Source organism: Neomonachus schauinslandi, chromosome X (genome assembly GCF_002201575.2).
Source record: "Neomonachus schauinslandi chromosome X, ASM220157v2, whole genome shotgun sequence".
NCBI lineage: Eukaryota > Metazoa > Chordata > Mammalia > Carnivora > Phocidae > Neomonachus > Neomonachus schauinslandi.
In genome coordinates, this window is record NC_058419.1 from 31,855,981 (window position 1) to 31,872,568 (window position 16,588).

General features: G+C 39.7%; 1 pseudogene; it reads right to left on the minus strand.

The window, feature by feature from the left end:
* Window positions 1-14,693: 14,693 nt before the first annotated feature.
* Window positions 14,694-15,511, minus strand: LOC110577096 (annotated as a pseudogene).
* Between the last annotated feature and the right edge of the window lie 1,077 nt (window positions 15,512-16,588).

Below are 16,588 nucleotides of genomic sequence, written 5' to 3' on the forward strand. Positions count from 1 at the left end.
ATTTAATATTGCCTCTAGGATCAAGTCCAAATGCCTTGGATTGGCTTACCAGGTCCTCACAAATCTGGCCTCAACCCGCCTTTCAGTCTTGTTTTCTCTACCCCTGAATTTTCACCCTGACGCATTCTGCATTCAGCTTCTCCTAACCAGATTGCAGAGCACGCTTGACTGTGCCATCTTGACTTTTCCTTAGTCGATCATGATATTTCATATCTCTGTCGTTTCGTATGCCATCTCAATTGATGAGGATGTGTCAAGTTCGTTGCTTTCTTGGGACTGAAAAAAAATGCTGTGTTGAACTGTATTTCTAACTTGGGTTATACGAAAATTATAAATTATTTCCAGACAGGGACTTTGTCAGATTTGCCTCCATTTCTCTTCTTCCATCCAGGTCCTTGCTGGGCGGCTGGCGGATAGGAGGTGGCCAAGTCAAGTCAGGTAAATGAATGTATATGCAGAAAATTTAAACTCATTTCTGTATAGCCCAAGCCAGGCGGAATCAGGATAATGAGTTTGCCAGAGGCCAGGGGGTGTAGTGTAGTAAGGAGAGAAAGGGGGAGGATGTGTGGGGAGAGCCTGCAAGCCAGTGGGTAGAATTTTTGATTATCTACTGTTTTAGATCATCTGCCTCAGTGCTTCACTCCATTGGTGTGTATAATTGAGAGCAAGGAATGGATCTTCTGGTTAATTGGCTTTTCTGGTTAACCAGTAGCTGACTGGAAAGTTTTCTCCTTTTGGGGTAAAAAACCCTGTCTACCATATAGTAAATGCTGTTTTCCATCAGTGCAGTACAAGGCAAAAAATAAAACTCTTTATGAATTGAGGAATCAATTTTTTATGAGGATCAATATTTTTAATACTAATCTATTATAAAATCTGGGATTAATTAGTAAATATATATTAGTTTGTACTTAGTGCAAAGCCTTGTGGAGGATCAAAATGAGTAATACCTGCTGAGTGGCTAGGAACATGCTGATGCTTTGGGAGAAATTCATGGAGGAAATCGCTCGAATGCTGGCACTTGAAGAGTGCTTAAGGCTTAGGTCATGGAGTATGGAAGGGACAGAGATAGACTGCATGTTGAGAAAGTGTGAAGCAGCAAGGCTTAAAGAACAGGTTGCAATCAGGGATTAGCTGTAGCTACAGAATGGCTATAAATAAGGGGATGAGCACTTTAGCGTAGAGCTAGTGCAATAGGGGACAAAGGTGGAAAGTTTAGGGTGTTAATCTGAATAGCTTTGAAGGTCAAGCTAAGGAATGTGGACTTTTTTTTGTAGGCACCTGAAGCTGGGAAAAGACTCAATTAGATCCTTGGTTTAAGCAGATCTCTCCAGCAGATGGGTAAAGGATGTGTCTGAAAGGAGAGACTGGAGACTGAGGAACCAATTAGAAAGCTATTTCAATAGCCAGTTCGTTCTTTCATTCATTCATTCACCAAGCATTAAATGAACAGCTATTTGGAAAAGGCAGTGTTTCAGCCTAGAGAAACAACAGACTAAAGGAGTGAGAAAGAGTGAGAAACCTGAAAAGAGACATCAAGGATGGCGATGCAATTTCAATGTTTCCAACTTGGGGGATTATGCTAGAAGTTTGATTGAAGCTCGGGAATAGGAGTTGGCTTCTCCCTGTGGAATGTTGTTGGCCTTTGCCAGAGCAAAGTATGGGTCAGGGGCCAGGCACTGGTTTGGGGATAAGGGGAAGAACATCCTTTCAGACTGTTTAACCTCAGATTGCACAGGTGTCCTATAGGATGCATCCTTAAGTGTGGCGCAAATAAGACTGATTTTAAATCCCACTGGTACTTTGGGAAGGACTTGACTTAAGTCCGGTGTTACATTCTAGTTGCCTTTTTATTGGCTATATTGGAATGGGCAGCATATCTCGAACATCTGCAGTATACCTGTGGAACATCAGGTGGAGGTCTACATTGAGGTTGACAAAGTTGTTCTGAATTAAGGAGGAGGACAGTGTCGATGTAGATTATTAGGTACCAAATAGCTGGAATTTAGTTATTCGATTTTTGGGGCGACATTAAGGGATGAGTAACTTTGAGGCCATTAATACCATTAACTGGCGATATCTTTCCACATATTTATGTCTCTCTTGCCTCATCTGCCAAATGAAGTGGTTGACTTGGGTAGGGAGAATAACAGATGCCCTAAAGTTGTCTGTGTCCTAATTTGGAACTTGTAAATATGTTATTTTATTCAGCAAGGGATGGGCCTAAGGTTGTGGATGGAATTAAGGTTGTTGATCAGATGACCTTGAAGAGATTATTTTCAACTACCTAAGTAGACTCAGTGTAATCATGAGGGTCCTTAAATGGGGGAGGAGGGAAGCAGAAGAAACAGAATCCGAGAGAGCATCATTAGAAGCACTTGACCAACCATTGCTGGCTTTAGATATGGAACTCGGCCACAAGCAGAGGAATGCAGGGAGCCTCTATAAGCTGGAAATGGCAAGGAAAGGATTCTCCCATAGAACCTCCAGAAGGGAATGCAGCCCTGCCCACGCCTTGAGTTTAGACCAGGGAGACCTATTTCAGACTTCTGCCCTCCAGAACTATAATATAATAAATCTGTGTTGTTTCAAATAACTAAGCGGAATGTCATTTTTTTTTTTTTTTACAGCAGCAGCTGGTTACTGCAATGAATTTAGTGACCTAATATCTTCAAATCTCCCTTAATCTAAAACTTAATGGAGATGCCCATCTTAATCACGTATTGCTGTTCAAAAACGTATCTGATCTCCATTTCCAGAGAGTTGGATACCGTAGAGCCAAGGTCGGGACCTGCTATCTTATTGCTTAAGAACTTCTACATGTGGACTAATATACTCCTACTTTTGAAAATTAATCTCTCCCTGAATGTCCGTCCAGAGAGACAATAGAGCCAAACAATAGAGTCTTACAGTTACAGCTGTGGAAATCAAGGTGAAGAATGAGTGTGAGAGGTGGGCTGTGAAGCCTTAAAGTTGTAGCCTTGTTTTTGGTTTTCATGTTTTAGAAACCTGCAATAGAATTCTCTTGGGTGGGGGCGCCTGGGTGGCTCAGTTGGTTAAGCATCTGACTCTTGATTTTAGCTCAGGTCATGATCTCAGGGTTGTGGGATCGGGCTCTGAGTTCCTCAGCATGGAGTCTGCTTGTCCCTCTCCCTCTCTTCCCCCTCTTCCCCCTGCTCTCTCTCTCTCAAATAAATAAATAAAATCTTAAAAAAAAAAAAAAGAATCTCTTGGGTATAAGCTGTCTACCTGCCTTGCTTATTAAACAAAAAACTTACTGTTACCAAAAATTTTTGGTAGTATGTAATTCTAAAAAAATCTTTTCTTCTTGTCTTTGTATAAAGCAAATTATATTGTCTTGCTTTATGGTTTTTCTTTTTAGGTCAGGACAGGTTTAAAAAAAAGTCAGTAGATGAGTCATTTGTACATATTCTCATTCTTAGAACATCTCTGAAATCACTCAAAAGTCATTTTTCAAAGAACCATTAGCCAGCATAGAGTTCTGTGAAGTCCCTTTCTTGAACATTGTTTATTCTATACACTCGGTAACCTTGGGTAGTTATTAATATTAAATTTTTCTTAGGACAGTCCCCCAATACATTTTTTCTTTAGTGATATCCCATTTAAGAACCTGTTTTTGCCAATCTTTTTCTACTTCCTCTTAAGAAGTTTTTTTTTTTTTTTTAACATTTAGATTTGGTTAGCAGCTGGCCATTTTCAGGATCCCACAAAGATATTGAAGCCTTTTTATTGCATAATCTATTTTAAGTGAAAGAAACAGATAAGCAGGGCAGGAAGGATGGAAAAAAAAAAAAAAGTCAAGGAGAGGTTCTAAAGTAATCCTGCCAGACTTCCTATTGGTTCTGTTCCAGAAGCACAAAACTTGGGTCAGCCAGACAGGAGCAGTTCCCCATCAGTGCAGAAACCAGTCACTTGGTCAGCCTGTGGCCCTCTGCAGCCCCTCAATGGGACAGGTGGCGGAGCCTTAGGGGCAGGCGGATGAGGAATGGGACCTTTGGCTTCCAGGAGGTGAATAGGATTCCTTGTGAAGACGGAAGACAAGGCTGAGCACACAAGGGCTTTGCTTCAGAATGAGGGGTAACTGCAGTGATTAAACACTCGTTTTAGCTCATTACTGCCGGGGAGTGACAGCCCCAGTGGCAGCACATAAAGCAGGGGAAGGAGACCGAGTTGGAGCACCAGGAAATCAGGGCTTCTGTATGCCAGCACCAGAGGAGCCTCTGTCATCACAATCTGCCTGTGACATGTAAGTGAGGTCACTTCACATGAATAATGCATGATGGCTAAGAGGGAGGAAAACAAGCTTTCACATCCAGCTGGGGCTTGAAATTTTGCATTATATTAAAATATATTATGAGAGGACTGCTACTCTACACTTCTATGGGATTTCTGCTCTAGTGGCTCTCCTAGGGTCTCCTTTGTCCGATTTTCCATTTAAAAGGATAAGCCCTTCCTCACATAGCCACAATATACCAATCCTAATTTTATAGGTCAGTCATTAACCATAGGATCTAGGGACAGAATCCTGGAGAGGGATTTGGATGACTTGAGTGCCAGCCATTGTTCTAGCTAATGATGTGATCAAGCAGATCATTTGACCTCTCTGTGAATGGGTATGATGTACCTAATCTTTAGTGCCTTATAGACAGATACATCAAGGATCAAAGAGGATGTGACTGAGTATGAACACTTTTTAAAAATATATAAACTTAGAGCCTCCATTTTGGATTGCACAGCACTCACCATAGCACAAACCCTCCCCAATGTCTATCACCCAGCCACCCCATCCCTCCCACCCCCCACCACTCCAGTGAGTTTGTTTCCTGAGATTAAGAATTCCTCATATCAGCGAGGTCATATGATACATGTCTTTCTGACTGACTTCTTTCGCTCAGCATAATACCCTCCAGTTCCATCCACGTCGTTGCAAATGGCAAGATTTCATTCCTTTTGATGGCTGCATAATATTCCATTACACACACACACACACACACACACACACACACACACACACACCACATCTTTATCCATTCATCTGTCGATGGACATCTTGGCTCTTTCCATAGTTTGGCTATTGTGCTGTGAATTGTGTAAGACTGTTGAATCACAGACCTGTACTTCTGAAACAAATAATACATTATATACGTTAAAAAAAAAAAAAAGAAGATAGCAGGAAGGGAAAAATGAAGGGGGGAAATCAGAGGGGGAGACGAACCATGAGAGACTATGGACTCTGAGAAAGAAACTGAGGGTTCTAGAGGGGAGGGTGGTGGGGGGATGGGTTAGCCTGGTGATGGGTATTCAAGAGGGCACGTACTGCATGGAGCACAGGGTGTTATACACAAACAATGAATCATGGAACACTACATCAAAAACTAATGATGTAGTGTATGGTGATTAACATAACATAATAAAAAAATTAAAATATATAAACATAACTATATATAAAAATATATAAGCCTATACATATGCAGATTGTTATGGTTATCATTGATCAGGTCTCTCCATGTGGACTAGGTCTGTTTCAGGCCCAGAACAAAAGGGACCTTCCAAACAGGTGAATAATATCATGGGTAAATGACCTACATACCGAAGCACAGAAGCAGGACAATGTTGTCAGCACCTATAAATTATCACCATATCAAGCAATAGAAAGCTACCTCCTTCTACTGTTTCCACAGGCTTCTTCTGGCCCCGAGTGTGGGTCAAATGAGAGCCGCAGATTTTAAATGATAACTAAGTAATCATAGCTCTTCTTAGTGAGTACCATTTCCCTAGGAATAGTGTGTTCCGAACATTTCAAAATGGGAGCAAGCACTTATGCTTCTGGACAAGATTGAAAAATGGGGACCAGATAGAGCCCCTCCCATTGAAATATACAATGGACAATGTAAGTGAAATGATGGTTTTCAAGACACTGAACATTAGGAAACAAAGTCAGTGATCCCCAAGACAACTTCAGCAACCCTTATGACTGCCCTCGATCCTGCTTGGTGACACTTTCCAGGTCATACTGCAAGGAGGCACAACCCAGGCAGAGCCCAGTGAACTCCAAGCTCTATGTGTTGAGATGGAAATGAGAGTCCAGGGAGATTAAGAAAGCTAGAATTCACAGTGCAGAGTAATGGGGGAGGAAAGAGTTGCATATAGAGAGAACTCTAGAGATGTGTAGACAACCCCCTTTGAGCATTCAGATTAATTCAGATGATCACTTGTGTATGAGGAAATGACCCAAGGCTGGCGAAAGGAAACCTCTGAGGAAAGTTAATAGTGCTCGGCACTCTCATCGCATTGAGAATAGTGCCTGGTTGTATCAGCTAGGCTGGAAGACCTCAAGATTTATAAGGTATTGGGTAGCCTTAATTAATTAACTCATTCATTTCCTTCCTTCCTTCCTTCAGGCTCTATGAAAACTAAACCCCACATGGGGCTCAAACTCATGACCTAAGGACAATAGTCACCTGCTCTACCAACTGAGCCAGCCAGGCATTGTGGTATTCGGTAGCATAAACGTGAGGATTTCAATTGAGTAGCGGAAACCGTAATCCCTAGACTGAACAGTGCTCTGATTCCACCTGACAAATTTTAACATGAAGACCCAAAAGGATCAAACGGTTTTAAAACTTAACTGCATCCCAGAATAGTGCTCAAGAAAATTTATACAAAGATAAAAATATCAAGCACTCAAAAAGGCAAAAATCACAATGCCTGACATCAGATCAGAATTTACCAGTCATATAAGGAAATAGGAAAATTCAATTTAAAATGATGAAATCATCAAAACTGAATCAGAACACAGATATTAGAATCAGCAGGCAAGAAATTAAAAGTTATTACAGCTATATTTCTTATGTTCCAAAACATAGACTTATAAAAGATGAAAACATGGGACAACATTGAACTTCTAGAGATGAAAACTATCATACCAGAGATCTAAAATACACTGGATGGGATTAATGGCAGACTAGACATTGCAGAAGGAAATATTCATGAACTTGAAGATAGAGCAATACTAATTATCCATAGTGAAACAGAAGAACAGAGAACAAAATAAAGAACAGCATTAATGAGCTTTAAGATCACTTCAAGATGTCCAGTATACACCTAACTTGAAGCTCAGAGAATCAGCCGAGAGAAGGATACTGAAAAAAATAATGGAAAAAATAATAGCTAAAAGTGTTTCAAGTTTGATGAATACTATAAGCCTTAGATCCAAGATGCTACGTGAATCCCAAGCGCAAGTTTATTGAACTACCCCAACACCTACCAGAATCCAACTACTTAAATCATTGTTAAAAGAATTGGAGGGGTGCCTGGCTGACACAGTTGGTGGAACATGTGACTCTTGAGAGTTTAAGCCCCATGTTTGGTGTAAAGATTACTTAAAACTAAAATCTTGAAAAAAAAAAAAAGCATTGGAAAGCAGAGGGGAAAAGTCACATTATGTACAGAAGAACAAAGATACAGATGGCAGCAGATTTTTCATCAGAAATCATTAAAGCAAGAAGATAGTAGATAAAGGTCCTTGAAAGTACCAAAAAAAAAAAAAAAAAAAAAAGCAAACATCTTATATTTCTATATCCAGTAAAAATACCTTTCAAAAATGAAGGTGAAATCCCTGCTTCTCCCTCTCCCTCTGCTGCTCCCACTACTTGTGCTCTCCTGCTCTCTCTCTGTCAAATAAATAAAATCTTAAAAAATATATATATATACTGTGGGGTTTATAGCATATGTGAAAGTAAAATGTATGACAGCAATAGTACAAAGGTCAAGAGGGGAGAGATAGGTATGTAATTTGTAAAATTTTTATACTATACACACAAAGTAACACTACTTGACAGCAGACTGTTAAGTTTAAAGACGTATGATGTAAACCCTAAATCTATCACTAAAATAACAACATTGAGATGTCTACTGAGGCAAAAAAAAAAAAAAGGGGGGGGATCTTTAAAAAATATTCAGTGAATCCAAAAGAAGACAAAAAATTAGAAAAAGAACAAAGAGCAAATGGACAAATAGTGAATAGCGAGATAATAGACTTAAACCTAATGCTGTCACATTCTCACATTAAATGCAGATACTTTGAGCACTCCAAATACAGATATTGTTAGATTGGATATAAAAAAAGAAGATTAAAAAACACAACTATTTGCTGCCTATAAGAAGAACACTTCAAATATAAAGACATAAATAGGTTATACATAAAAGGTGCAAAAAATAAAATTACCTTGCATATAACATGCTAATCACTAGCCAAGTAAATATATTAATACACAAAGTAGATTTCAGAGCCAAGAATATTGTGAGGAATATGGAAGCTTATATCATAAGAAAAATGGGTCAGTTCATCAAGAGACAATAAAAATCCAGGGGTGCCTGGGTGGCTCAGTCTGGTGAGTGTGTGACTCTTGATTTCAGCTCAGGTCATGATCTCAGTGTTCGGGGGTCTATGCCCACATAGGGCTCCACACTCAGTGGGGAATCTGCTTGAGATTCTTTCTCTTCTGCCCCACCCCATGCTCACGCATGTGTACGCACTCTCTCTTCAAATAAATAAATAAATCTTAAAAAAAAAAAAACTATACAAATCCTAAATGTTTCTGTACCTAAGAATAGGGCTTCAAGATGGGTAAGCACAAGCTGATAGGACTGCAAATAGAAGTAGAAAAATCCACAGTTACAGTTAGAGATTTCAGTATCCCTCTCTCAGTAATTAATAGAAGAAGTAGCAGCACCTGGCTGGCTCAGTTGGTAGAACATAGGATGCTTGATCTCAGGGTTGTGCATTTGAGCCCCAGGTTGGGTGTAGAGCTTACAAAAAAATAGAAGTAAATGGAAAATCAATAAAGAAATGGCACACTGTCAACCAACTTACCTAATTGACATTTATAGAATATTCCACCTAGGAACAGCAGAATTCACATTCTTTTCAAGTGCATATGGAACATTTACCAACATGGACCACATTCTAGGCTATAAAAGTAGTTTCAACTAATTTAAAAGAATTCATGTCCTTCAAAGTATATTCATGGGCCACCGTGGAATGAAAGTAGAAGTCAGTAACAGCAAGATCTCTGGAATATCCATGATATGTTAGTTTCTTGGAAACTAACACACTTCTAAATAACCCATGGATGAATGAATAAATTAAAAAGGAAATTAGGAAGTATTTTGAACTGGATGATAAATTTTTAAAAAACTGTGGTATAATTTAATGCCATCCCAACGAAATATCACCAGCATTTTTCACAGAGCTAGAACAAACAATCCAAAAATTTGTATGGAACCACAAAAGATCCAGAATAGCCAAAGCAATTCTGAAAAAGAAAAACAAAACTGGAGGTATCACAATTCTGGATTTCAAGCTATATTACAAAGCTGGCACAAAAACAGACACATAGATCAATGGAACAGAATAGAGAACCCAGAAATGGACCCTCAATTCTATGGTCAACTAATCTTCGACAAAGCAGGTGAGAATATCCAATGTAAAAAAGATAGTCTCTTCAACAAATGGAATTGGGAAAACTGGATAGCCACATGCAGAAGAATGAAACTAGACCATTTTCTTATACCATACATAAAAATAAACTCAAAATGGATGAAAGGTCTTAATGTGAGACAGAAAACCATCAAAATCCTAGAGGAGAACACAGAAACCTCTTTGACCTCGGCCTTAGCAAGTTCTTACTAGACATGTAGTCGGAGGCAAGGGAAACAAAAGCAAAAATGAACTATTGGGACTTCATCAAGACAAAAAGCTTCTGCACAGCAAAGGAAACAATCAACACAAATAAAAGGCAGCCTATGGAATGGGAGAAGATATTTGCAAAGGACATATCTGATAAGGGTTAGTATCCAAAATCTACAAAGAACTTACCAAACTTGACACTCAAAAAAAAACAACCAGTTAAGAAATGGGCGGAAAACATGAATAGATACTTTTTCAAAAAGGACATCCAGATGGCTAACAGACCCATGAAAAGATGCTCAACATCACTCATCGTCACGGAAATGCAAATCAAAAGCATGATGAGATACCACCTCTTTCCTCTAAGGATGGCTAAATTTAACAATACAAGAAACAACAGGTGTTGATGAGGATGTAGAGAAAGGGGAACCCCCTCTTACATTGTTAGTGGGAATGCAAACTGGTTGGTCACTCTGGAGAACAGTGTGAAGGTTCCTCAGAATGTTAAAAATAAAACTACCCTACGATCCAGCAATGCATTACTAGGTATTTACCCAAAGGATACAAAAATACATATTTGAAGGGATGCATGTCCCCCAATGTTTATAGCAGCATTATCAACAATAGCTGAACTATGGAGAGAGCCCAAATGTCCATCGACTGATGAATGGATAAAGAAGATGTGGTGTGTGTGTACGTAAACACACACACACAAACACACACACACTGGAATATTACTCAGCCACCAAAAAGAATGAAGTCTTGCCATTTGCAATGACATGGATGGAGCTAGAGTGTATTACGCTAAGTGAAATAAGTCAGAGAAAGACAAATACCATATGCCGGCACTCATATGTGGAATTTAAGAAAGAAAACAGATGAACATATGGGAAGGGGAAAAGAAAAAAAGGACAGAGGGTAACAAGCCGTAGGAGACTCTTAAGAATAGAGAACAGACTGATGATTGATGGAGGGAGGGGTGGGGGAGGGGCTAGATGGGGGATTTTTTTTTTTTTAAAGATTTTATTTATTTATTTGACAGAGAGAGACCAGTGAGAGAGGGAATACAAGCAGGGGGAGTGGGAGAGGAAGAAGCAGGCCTCCCGCTGACCAGGGAGCCCAGTGCAGGGCTCGATCCCAGGACCCTGGGATCCTGACCTGAGCCTAAGGCAGACGTTCAACAACTGAGCCACCCAGGCACCCTGGGGATGGGTATTAAGGAGGGTACTTGTTATGATGAGCACTGGGTGTTGTATGTAAGTGATGAGTTACTGAATTCTATCCCAGAAACCAATATTGCACTGTATATTAACTACCTAAAATTTAAATAAGAAAAAATTGTGGTATAATGTCAAAGAAAAGTAATTGGAGGGAAATTTATAGCACTTAACACCCTTACTAGAAGATAAGAAAAATTGTAGGTCAAAGATCTCAACCTCCACCTTAGAAAAGCACAAGAAGGCAAAGCAAATTAAAACAAAAAATGTAGGGCTGCCTGGGCGGCTCAGTAGGTTAATTGTCTGACTTTTAATTTTGGCTCAGGCCATGATCTCAGGGTTGTGAGATCTAGCCCCGCATTGGGCTCAGTGATGGGCGTGGAGCCTGCTTAAGAGTCTCTCTCTGCCCCCCCCCAAAATGTAGAGGAAAACATATAATAAAGATCTGAATAAAAATAATAATAGAGAAAATCAATGAAATCAAAATCTGGTTCTTTTAGTAGATGAATAAGATTGATAAAGTTCTAGCCAGATTTATCAGGATAAAAAAGAGAAAATATACAAATTAAAATATTAGCAATGAGAGACATAATATCTTTACATTTTATATAGATACTAAAAAGCTAATGGAGAAATTGTGAGTAACTTTATGTCAATAATATGATGACTCGGATGAAATGGACACACTTTCAAGGACACAAACTACCAAACCTCATGTACGGTAAACTCGATAATTCGAATACACATGTATCTAGTTTTCAACAATTGAATTTGGATTTACAAACCTTAGCAGATCTAAATAGATTCCCTGTGGAATTTTGTCAGATATTTGAAGAAGAAATAGTATCGAGTATATAGAAATCCTTCTAGAATATTTATGGAGAGGAAAGAATTTCCACATTGTTCCAGGAGTCCAACATTGTCATGATTCTAAAAGCAGAAATAACACATTATGAGTAAACTGCAGGCCTATATCTCTCCTATATGTGGATGAAAAATTTCTAAATGAAATGTTTGCAAATGAAATCTAACAGTACATAAAAATGATAAGACATCATGAACTGGTGGAGTTTATCCCAGGAATTCAAAGTTAGTTTAGTATTTGAGAGTCAATCCATGTAATTCACTGCATTAGCAGATTAAGCAAGAAAACTGTATGATCGTATCAATTTGTACATAAAAAACAGTTGGTAGAATCTAACATCCATTTCTGATAAAACCTCTCAACAAACCAGGGATAGGAGGACATTTCTTCAACCCGATAAAAAGCATCTACCCAGGTAGTATCATCCTTAAGCTGAAAGACCGAATCCATTTCCTCTAAGATTCAGGAGATCCATAGAGAGCAACAATCATTCCCAATAGAGTGAAGGACTGGTACTCATTTCATTCAACCCTCTAGTCCCTACCACATTTCCCAACAATATCTTGCATGTGGTTAATACTTAAGAAAAATATTTTTCTTGTGGTGAGAACTTTGAAGATTTACTCCCACAGTAACTTTCAAATATACAATGCAGAATTATGAACTTCAGAAATGTAATCACCAGTGGAACGTTACATCCCCATGACTTTTTTTATAAATGGAAATTTGTACCTTTTGACCCCCTTCCTCCAACCCCCCCTCCCAAGCACCAATCTGTTCTCTAGAAGTTCAGGTTTTCTTGTTGTGTTTTTAGACTACACGCAGAAGTGATATTATATTTTTGTTTGTTTTTTTTCTGTCTCACTACACTTAGCATAATGCACTCGAGGTCTATCAGTCTTGTAGAAGAAGACATAACAGATCTCCTGGCTTCTTGTTCAGTACTTCTTCCTCTGTACAATGTTTAAAAAATTGTACTTGCCATACAGCTCCTTGCTCGTAATGTAACACGGTTTGGTTTGGTGTTCGTTTTTATGTGCCGGATTCCTAGACTTACTACAAGGCTGTGCAGGACAGGGTGTGCGTTGAGGTGGCTGGTGTTTCTACCCTCCTGTCTATTCACTCTGTCTTTGTTCTGTCTCCTCTTGTCAACCTCACTGCCTGTTTTGGTAGTACTGCTTTCATTCGTTCTGCTTTTAAAACCAAAAGTTCTTGGGGTGCCCGGGTGGCTCAGTCAGTTAAGCATCTGCCTTCGGCTCAGGTCATGATCCCAGGGTCCTGGGATCGAGCCCTGCATCAGGCTCTCCCTGCTCAGTGGGAGCCTGCTTCTCCCTCTCCCTCTGCCTGCCACTCCCCTTGCTTGTGCTCTAGCTTTCTCTCTCTGGGTCAAATAAATAAATAAAATCTTTAAAAAAATAAATAAAAGCACAAGTTCTGTCTTTTCTGCGTCTAGGTATCTGGGAGTTTCTTTTGGTGTTTATTCTTTTCTGATCACTTCTTTCTCTCCACTGATTGATGGTTATGTGTACTTTGTCTAAAGGACCAAATAATTTCATCTGTGGTGTTTAGTAGTAATAGTGATGATGTGTGCGATCTAGAATAAACCATTGCTTTTTAGCGTTCATATCCCCCCACATAAACAAATAAACATATTAAAGAATAAATTGTGTGCCCCTGGCAGATACTTTTTAGAATCTTCATTTTATTTAACATTTTTTACTTTCTCGATATTTTCAATTTATTTAATGTTCCCAAGTCTACTTGTCTTTACATAGGGTAATATCATACTGGCAAGCAAGGCATAAATTGTCCATGTAACTGTAACTTCTTAATTTCCTCTCCTTCTTCTCATCCAACCCCATTTGCAAAAAAAAAAATCAGTAACAGTACTATATATTGCATTCTTTTGTATAGGATTTATTCAGTAGTATGGACAACCAAGCTCCTCCATGGCAGTCAATGGGATAATCAGTGACATTTGCCCATGTTGTCAGGTCAATTTAATTCTTTCATTTTCAAACAACCTTGTCATTTACACAGGTTGGCTCTGATTCACAGGCTATAATAGCCAAGGGGTTGGTTACTTCCATTTGAATTTTTAAAATGCAAATGTAAGGCTCTGAAAGCAGCATGAGGTATGAAAAAGCTTTCCAAGTGCGAGAAGGGCAAAATGCAGAGAGGCACCCACATACACTTATAATGGCCCTAAATACTCCTGTTGCAGAAAGGAAAATGGGAGAGTCCTGAAGTGTTTTGCTGCCTCAGAGAATACAAATGGAAAATCTGTGTCTAATGACTTTTCACTCACAGTGCAGTTCAGCTGGAGGAAAAAAAATTCTTATGTAAGAGGATTTCATTGTAAATAAAATGAATCACTGACAAATTAAAAAAAAAAAAAAGGCACAAAAAGACCTTACTATAAGCAAAGACAAAAAATGGCTCTAAAGATGACCTAGTTTTTTTTTTTTTTTTTTGGAAGTGTTTGTAGCAAAGATAGAGAACATATGTACTGTTCTCGATGCAGACATAAAGAGCAAGATCCATTAATTTTCCATTAACCTGGTGGGTTTCTAGGTGTGTAATTAATGATCTATCATTATCTGTATCTCCCTGAAGTTCAAAAATTGAGAAAATGTCTGGGTTATTCAGGCCCTAAAGCAGTTTATATGAGCTCTACAAAAATTAAGGCAAAAAAAGGTTTTGATTAGAGTATTATTAATAACGGCTTCTGTTCTCCATTTCACCATGCATGTTGGTAGGCAGCATAAGACAGCCATCCAAAATGCTTCATTGGAATTCTTAGTGGACTGAGAATAAACATTTCTTTCTTTTTTTTTTTTTTTTTTTGGAAAGACAACGTTTTATTACTTTTACGTACAGAAGACTCAACAGCGTCCACTTAGCCCAGTTTGGTGGCCAGTTCTTTAGCCTTTGCCTTTTCCAGCTTGGCGATGCAACCACAGACTTCCGACCCAGGACATTGCCTCCCCAGTGGCGTTGGATCTCATCATATCTGTCATTGTAATTGGTCCTGATGGCTTCCACCAGCTTTGCCAGAGCTCGTTTGTCTTCCAAGTTGACCTGTGTGAAGGCGACAGTGGTGCGGGTCTTCCTGTGGACCAGACGCCCCGGCCTGGCCTTCCCCTTGAAAATGCAGTAGGGAACCCCCATCTTACGACACAGGGCAGGCAGGAAAACCACCAGCTCAATGGGATCCACATCATGTGCAATCACTACCAGCTGAGCCTCCTTGTTTTCCACCAAGGTGATGACAGTGTTAACCCCAGCTCGAAGGACAGGTGGCCTCTTAGTGGGAACATCCCCTTTGCCCGCAGCTTTCTCCTTGGCCCGGGCCAACAATCTCTGCTTCTTCTCCTGCTTTGTCTCTAGTCTGTTCTTGTGGGCCAGCTTAAGCAGTTGAGCAGCTGTCTGGTGGTCCAAGGCCTGGGTGAACTGGTTAATTGCGGGAGGCACTTTTAGACATTTATAGAGACTAGCCCTTTGCCGTTGCAGCCGGACATAGTGGGGCCATTTGACAAAGCGGGTGAGGTCCCTTTTGGGCTGGATGTCCTGTCCAATGCCAAAATTCTTGGGTCTCTTCTCGGACAGGGGATTGACCGCCTTCTTGGCCTTCCGCTTCTTCACAACAGCAGGCACCGGGGCCACCTTCTTCCCCTTCGCCTTCTTCCCTTTCGGCATCTTGGGTTGCTGGAGGAGAGAGGAGAATAAACATTTCTATATTTCACATTAAAATGTTACCTGATTTGCATTAAAGTGTTACCAAGAATTCCATCTCCACAGGAAAAATAAAAATATAATGTGCTGGGGCGCCTGGGTGGCTCAGTCATTAAGTGTCTGCCTTCAGCTCAGGTCACAATCCCAGGGTCCTGGGATCGAGCCCCACATTGGGCTCCCTGCTCCGCAGGAAGCCTGCTTCTCCCTCTCCCACTCCCCCTGCTTGTGTTCGCTCTCTCGCTGTGTCTCTCTCTATCAAATAAATAAAAAAATCTTAAAAATATATATATATATAATGTGCTTATTTTATTTATGACAAATAATTAAGGCAATTATAAGATCTCAGCTTTCTCTAGGCTGCTTCATGAAACTAGAAATTGTTCCATAGATATAGTAAAAATGGACCTCAGATAGTTTCTGTCCCTAGTAAGTGGAAAAACCTTGTAGTTTTAGCTGATGCAACAAGATGTCTTAACCTCTCTGAATTTAATATTCTCAATCTTTGTACATGGGGAAAATGTTTGGAGATAAAGGCAAAAGAAAAAATAAATTTCCTTACTACTTACAGTCCGTTGACAAGTCCTTGAAACAGGCAGAGTGACCTTCCCCTAGCAACTCAGCTGCCTCGATGTTAATACTTTGCTAAGGGCAAAAGGCAATCTTAGCTTAACATTATCCCGACCCCCCAGGATCCTGTAAGTCTACCTTAACATAAAAATTCCTTTGGAATCTTCCTTTATCTCTAACCCCCAAGATGTATGTTGGCAATCATCCTTCAAGCATATGACTCACCGATATACATATGAAGGGTCTCATGACTAGGGTTTTATTAGACAGTAATAAATGATATTTTCCTAACAGTAGCTAGCCCCTTCAAGGTCCTGGAAACCTTATTTCCAAAATTCCTTAGAGACTTATGCTCTCCCTAACACCCTCCCAACTTGCAAGTATATATTGGATCACTCCTCACGACCCCGGTGCAGCTCCTTCTGCCCACGGGTCCTGTCCCCAGTGCTTTAATAAAACCACCTTTTTGCACTGATGACATTCCAAAAATTC